Below are 7,812 nucleotides of genomic sequence, written 5' to 3' on the forward strand. Positions count from 1 at the left end.
CTCAGGATCATTGCAGTTACCTTTGGTCTGTGAAGCTTTTGACCAGGAAACAAAAATGCTTCCAGCAGCTAAGAAGCTGTGCAGTGGGCTTGGTAGCGTATTTCCAGGCTTGACGGAGGAGCCTGACAGATTTTCAGAAACCAGATTAAATAAAAAAAAATCTAATATTAACATGTCCAGTCTCAGCATAGCAGAGGCTGGTGGCGAAAGCCACATTTGTTTTAATTTTCCAGCTAGTAATTAAATTGAAAATCGTATAATTGGAAGCCTGCTTTTTAAAATAATTTAATCATCTGTAATAGGCTGACATGATAGTGCATCAGGTTGGGAATTTTATCAGCTAAATCTGTGTTAAGTTATTTTGTCAACTACTCCTGCCATTTACTTTCTCATGGGCAGGTCGGGCAGGTGTTGTCCATTTTAATTCTATGTGCTGTTCAAAAGCTAATTTAAGCCTAATAAAAAAATAATTTAAAATTTCCCAGGGCGTCTCCTCTTCCCCTGTATGTTTGAATCACAATGCAGGCACTGGATAATTGGTAGCAGATAACTAGAAATAAGTACTTCCTTTGAAAGGGCAGTCGTGCTGTTTGTAAACTGCAGAGGCTTGGCTGCTAATTTTAAAAAGTTATGTGAAACAATTACTAGGTGGTTATCAGGGTATTTGCTCTTTGTTGCCAGTATTGCATGTGTGGCTTGCACTACAGTTAATTTAAGTTTTGGGTCTTCGTACAGAAGCATGTTGTTGCTTTAAGAATCTGACATATGGGGGTGGGAGAGATGAAGAAAAAGAATTTTTTCCCCATTAATCCAGGGTGTACTATGTAGTTCAGTAAGAATACTTGCCATAGTACCAAAGTCAGACTTACTTTTACCATATGATTAACGAGATGGGTTGGATGTGAAGGAACCAAAGCACGCTTTTTAAAAGGTTCAGTTTAGCTCTATAATTGATGTGGCTATTGCAAGGGCTACTTTTATTCATATATGGAATGCACTTACAAGAACTGCTTCGCAGTATAAGTACTCTAAATGTGCTTCAGTTGGATGTGATTTGGGAGAGAGAAATGTTTCATTGCTTGTATGAACCTAATTATGTAAACCCAAGTGCTGTAGTTCCTGATGAATGTAAATTGTTTAAAATGTCCAAGTAATTAGTGAATCTGTATCGTTATCTTACTTAGATCTGAAATAGGAGATTACATTAGGGTTGATAAAAAATCTTTACAATGTCTATATTCTTAGACATAGCATTTCAAAAACATGATTTATTTTGTGTCTATTGTTGTCTCCCTTGTATAGTGCAGTGTATATTCTGAATGGAAATTACACACACCTTTTAGCTAAAGTTTTGAAGGCCTGGCCTACACACAGTTCTTGTACTGCTATAACTATGTCAGTAAGGGACGTGATTATTTATCTATTATAGTTGTACCAGTACAACCTCTAGTGCAGTGGCTCTCAATCTTTCCAGACTACTGTACCCTTTCAGGAGTCTGATTTGTCTTGCGTACCCCCAGGTTTCACCTCACTTAAAAATTACTTGCTTACTAAATCAGAAATAAAAATACAAAAGTGTCACAGCACACTAGTACTAAAAAATTGCTTTACTTTCTCATTTTTACCATATAATTATAAAATCAATTGGAATATAAATATTGTACTTACATTTCAGTGTATAGTATATAGAGCAGTATAAACAAGTCATTGTATGAAATTTTAATTTGTACTGACTTCGCCAGTGAATTTTATGTAGCCTGTTGTAAAACTAGGCAAATATGTAGATGAGTTGATTTACCCCCCAGAAGACCTCTTTGTACCCCCAGGGGTATGTGTACCCCTGGTTGAGAACCACTAGTGTGGACACAATTATACTGATATAAACATGCTTTATACTAGTATAGCTTATTCCCCTTCCTGTATGGGAGTAGCTATACTTCTATAAGCACATTAGTATAATGGCATCCACACAAGGGGGTTTTATAGCTTTAATTATACAGATGTAGATAAACCGGTAGAGTTGTGTTTAGACAAGCCCTTAGAATCACAGTGAATGATAAAATATCAAATCACAGTTATCAGTTTAATCTTATGAAACAAACTCAGGTAAGCGGCCTGTTGGCTTTTTCTAAACTTCTTAATATCTAATCTGTGGGATGTATTTTCAAATTACAGTATTTTAGAAATGCTCTTGCTAACAAATGATTGTTTCCTAATTCTGTATGAGATTCAGGAAAGATTGCATATGTAAATGTAAAAGTGCCATATTTACTCAGCCATTCATTTACTACTCATACGTATATTTACTTGCAATGGATTATGGAAAATCTTTCTGGGAACTACAGTAATCTAGTAAGAATGGATGGACTTTTTATTGATAATACTATAGGCATGATTTGAATGAGCATATATGTCCAGTTATATTAAACCAGGTGCCAAGTAACTAACAAAATTCCCGCATATAAACAAAGCATTTTACATCATTACAGAAAATACAAATCATTCTTAGTAATAGGAACAGAGATAACAGATGGTCGATCAAACATAAGAAAACTACCTTCTGATTTTTAAAAATGTGTACTGAACCTTTAAAGCAGACCTATTGCATGATCAAAATCTGGGTATGTCTGTTTCCCCTGTTGTATCTAGCCAGTCTGACTAGCTTGTGCATATTCCTAATGAAAAGCACCTGTTCCAAGTCTCATATCTCACATTTCCAGCACGTCCATTAATGCATGTGCTTAAGTGGTGACAAGAACTGTAAGACTGTCAAGGGAAAGCTTTGAAATTTGACTTAATGGACAAACATCTTAATCCTGTGGTGAGAAACTTCTTAATTGATAATAGGCCTGCCTAGTGTTATATTGCATTAAAGAACACACACACACACACACAAATAATAAAAATTGTTTTTTGTAATTTAAAACATTGACTGACTGTAATGTGATTATTTGTTTTGCAAACATTTTTCTTTTCCTATGTCTGTTTTACCTAAACACCAATCATAACCGTTTCTTTGATAATTATTTTTGGGGGGTGAGGAGTGGGGAATATACTTTTGAAATACATCAAAAGGTTTTAAAGATTTATAATAATTTAATCTGACCTCCTGTGTAACAGAAGTTATAAAATTTTCATCCAGTAATTCCCGCATCAGCAAAAAAACTTGTAATTAAACAGTGTATATACAGTGCTCTATTTTATTAGTAATATTTCCATATCCTGCTTTTCTGTGTCCAGACTAAATTCCAGCTGAGGTTGGCAGCATGGAATTACCCAGATTCCCTGTGTAGTTTCAGCCGGTTAAAGTATTCCTCTCTCAAATTCTCTTGAATGGTTATTGTGAAATGCTGCTGCAGGCTGTTAACAGGCTGCCAACATGCAACCTACTGTGATTGCATTTCAGGTAAGAAGATTTTGGTTCTTGCATCTGATTTATATTTTATTACTTTATTTATAAAATGTACCTATCCAAAGTCATGGGCACGCGTATTGGTGGCATTCACCTTGTAAAGGATCTTGGACTCTTAGGGATTCTTGCATTAAAGATGCTATGTAAATGCTTCCGTTTTAGTAGAAGTTAGTACAGGGGTCAGCAACCGAGTCTTCATTTATTCACTCTAATTTAAGGTGTCGCGTGCCAGTAATACATTTTAACGTTTTTAGAAGGTCTCTTTCTATAAGTCTATAATATATAACTAAACTATTGTGGTATGTAAAGTAAATAAGATTTTTTAAATGTTTAAGAAACTTCATTTAAAATTAAATTAAAATGCATAGCCCCCCAGACTGGTGGCCAGGACTCGGGCAGTGTGAGTGCCACTGAAAATCAGCTCGCGTGCTGCCTTCAGCACACGTGCCAAAGGTTGCCTACCCCTGAGTTAGTAGACTGTGTTAGCTGGCTCTGTTTTCCTTTAAGTTTCCCATAAAGGACTCATTTGTATTTTGAGATGAAGGATTTTGTCAGACTCTTCAGTGCCCTCAGTCACGGCAAGAGATGGGTGGAAAGAGAAACCACAGCATCATACAGTCCTGGAGGCTGCAGTTACAACATCTGAACAAAACAAATCAAGTTTAATCACTAGTTAGATTAAAAAACTATTGTAGCCAATTTACACATTACCCCAAATTCAAGTCAAATGACTAACTGAAATGTTCAGTAATTCTGGTTTGGGTTTACCATAGAAATGTCTGCAAAGTCAAAGCTCACTATCCAGCTCTTCCCTGTTCCTGTTTTTTGCCCAGAAAAGAGGGATTCTGGGGATTGTAGTCCAGAGGGAAGAATGGGAGTTGGAGGAATGATAGCTAGGCCTGCTGGGAAGGGAAGCTTTATAAAGACTAGTCCTTTTCTTCATTGTGAGAGAGATCAGGGGAAAGAGCCGGACTTGTGGTTCTTTCTGCTGAGAGGGCCAGGACAGAGTAAAGTAGATGAGAGGGAATAGGCTGGATTTCTTTACTGAGGAGGGAGACTGGGTAAAAGCAAGAGCTCTGAAACTCCCCAAGGAGAAAAGGGTTTATTAGGAAGCCTGTAAAAGGGGCCAGGAGGGAAACTTAGGAAGCTGATAAGAGGTTACCCAGAGGAGGGCCACAATGTAGGAGATAGCCGTGGGAGAACCATAACCTATACCACTCTGAGGAGCTGCCTGCTGATTGCGTCATTTTTGTCTTGCATCAAGAAGGGTGAACCCGTCATAAGGGATGAAACTTTGAACAGACCCTGGAGACAGGGCTGTGGCCCAGGGAATGAGGGACTGGGTGGAAGGCTGCTTTGGTCAGAATTTTAATTTCTTTTGGACCTTTCTTACCCTGGAAAGGGCGAAGTTCTTATTTTGCTGGAGAACAAAGAAAACTCTGAGGCAGCAGCCGATGAGGTAAGCAAGTGCTATGTGACTCAAGGGTGATTTTCTTTTCCTTCAAAGATCACATTTTAAGTAAACAAACAGCAAACCCTGCTTTAATCAAAGTCCACCAATCCAAGGAAGATTTTTCTCTTTAAGAAAAAAAATCCATATTTACAACTCTAGAATCATGCAATCAGAAATGTAGGGCTGGACGGGACCTTCCAGAGATCTAGTCCAGTGCCCCATGCTGAGGCAGGACCAACTACACCTAAACCATCCCTGACAGGTGTTTGTCCAGGTGTTCTTAAAATCCTCCACTGATGGGGATTTCACAACCTCCCTTGCTAACCTACTCCAGGATTTACTAGGAAAAACTTTTGAGCAATAAGGATAGGTATCTAACTGAACTCTCCCTTGCTGCAGATTAAGCCCGTTACTTTTTTTCATACCCTCAGTGGTATGATGAGGTGTCTACCCTACACAAGGCCTGAATAGGTAGAAAGACCAATTAACTCCACCACAGGCTGCACCTGGAGGAAAGTCAGGGCCTATAAACTCTGATGATGAAGCACAGCTGGGCAGGGGCAGGGTGAGCTGGTATAAAACCAGGAAATGGAGAGCAAGAAGGGGCTTGCAGGAAGAAACACTGCAGTCACGACCAAAGAGAAGAGTTGAGGAGGAGTCCTAGTGGTAAGTAAGCCCTGGAATCCTGCCTGGGAGTACAGACTCTGACAAAACCCAAGAAAGGGTGATGTAGCCACAGGGAAGGGAGGAGGTTCCAGATGACCAAGGAAGGAAGGTAAGAAAGAGCCCAGGGAAACAGTGACAGGGTCTGGGATTGCTTAGACCGTAGTTGCTGGACTTAGGGTTCCAGGGCTGGTTCCCTTACCAGCCACTTGGGAAGTGGCACAGATTGTTCAGTGAGACTTTATTACCACAGAAGGGGTAAACTGTAGAGACCTGGCTGGAGGACTAAGTCAGGAGGAGTGTGTACTCTTGAGTCCAGAGAGAGACCACAGGGTGAGCAACTGAAGGAGAGGGCATCAGACCAGTCAAGAGCTAATATCTGGATGGCTACATACCGCACTCCTGTTCATACACACCAGAATAATTAGCCTTTTTTGCAACAGCATCACATTGTTGAGTCATATGCAATTTGTGACCTGTACCACCCCAAGATCCTTTTCTGCAGTACTACTGCCTAGACAGTTATTTTGTAGTTATGTATTTGAGTTTTCATTCCAAAGTGTTGTACTTTGTGCTTGTTTTTATTGAATTTCATCTGGTTGATTTCAGACCGATTCTCCAATTTGTAAATGCATCATGCATCCGACGAAGTGGGTATTCACCCACAAAAGCTCATGCTCCAATACTTCTGTTAGTCTATAAGGTGCCACAGGACACTCTGCTACTTTTACAGATCCAGACTAACACGGCTACCCCTCTGATACTTGACAATTTGTAAAGGACACTTTGAATATTAATCCTATCCTCCAGAGTGCTTGCAACCGCTCGTAGCATGGTGTCCTCTGCAGATTTTATAGGTGTACTCTCCATTCCATTGTGGAAGTCATTAATGAAAATATTGAATAGTACCAGACCCAGGACAGAACCCTGTTGGACCCCACTAGATACACCCTCCCTGGTTGTTAGCAAACCATTGATAGCTACTCTGAGTACAGTTTTTCAACCAGTTGTGCATCCACCTTATAGTTATTTCATCTAGACCATATTTCCCTAGTTCATTATGAGAATGTCATGTGGGACTGTATTAAAAGTATTACTAAAATCAAGATATATCACTGCTGCTTCTTCCTTTCTATACACTGTCAAAAGTTGTTTGGCATGATTTGTTCTTGACAAATCCATGTTGGCTATTACTTATCACTTTATTATCCTCTCAGTGCTTCAATCATTTGTTCCAGTATTTTTTTAGGTATCAAAGTCAGGCTGACTGGTCTATAATTTCTCAGGTCCTCTTTTGAAAGATAGATGCTATGTTTGCCTCCCCAGTCCTCTGGGACTTCACTCATCCACCGTGAGTTCTCAGAGATAATTACTAATGGTTCGAAGATTGATTTGCCTAGTTCCTTACATACCTTAAGAGGAATTTAATCAGGCCCTGCTGACTTGAATATATCTAACTTTTCTAAATATTCTTTGACCTGTTCTTTCCCTGTTCTGGCTTGCACTTCTTTCCCCTTGTTGTTAATAATTAATTGTGTTGAGTATCAGGTCACCATTAACCTTTTTAGTGAAGAATGAAGCAAACTAGACATTAGACACCTCAGATGTCCACCTTGATTGCATTGGCCTCGTTAGCACTACAAAAGTAATTTCCCCTCTCTTGATATTCACCCCTTCTTTGTCAACTGTTGAGAATAGGCCTCTTCCACCTTAATTGAATTGGCCTCATTAGCACTGACCCTCCACTTGGTAAGCACTGACCCCACACTTGGTAAGGCAACTCCCATCTTTTCATGTGCTCTGTGTGTGTGTGTGTGTGTGTGTGTGTGTGTATATATATATATATATATACTGCTTACTGTATTTTTCACTCTGATGCATCTGATGAAGTGGGTTTTTGCTGATACAGACTAACACAGCTACCAATCTGAAATCAGACTTCTTGGTGTTGTCTGTTATTAGCTCTACTTCCCTGCTAAGCAGTGGACTTACACTTTCCTTCATCCTTCTCTTGCTCCTTAAATATTTATAGAACCTGTTCTTATTACCTTGTAATGTCCCTTGCTATGTGTAATTCATTTTGTGCCTTCGCCTTTCTGGTTTTATACCTAGACATTTGCGCTTTTCTTTTGTTTTCCTCCTTAGCAATTTGTCCATGTTTCCACTTTTTGTAGGATTCCTTTTTTGATTTTCAGGTAATTAAATAGCTTCTGATTGTTTCTGTTTTCCCACATTCTCCTTTTTTGACTAACTAATCTAGTCATTTATGGCACACTTCCCAGAC

The sequence above is a fragment of the Emys orbicularis genome, chromosome 8 (assembly GCF_028017835.1).
Source record: "Emys orbicularis isolate rEmyOrb1 chromosome 8, rEmyOrb1.hap1, whole genome shotgun sequence".
In the NCBI taxonomy this organism is placed as follows: Eukaryota; Metazoa; Chordata; order Testudines; family Emydidae; genus Emys; species Emys orbicularis.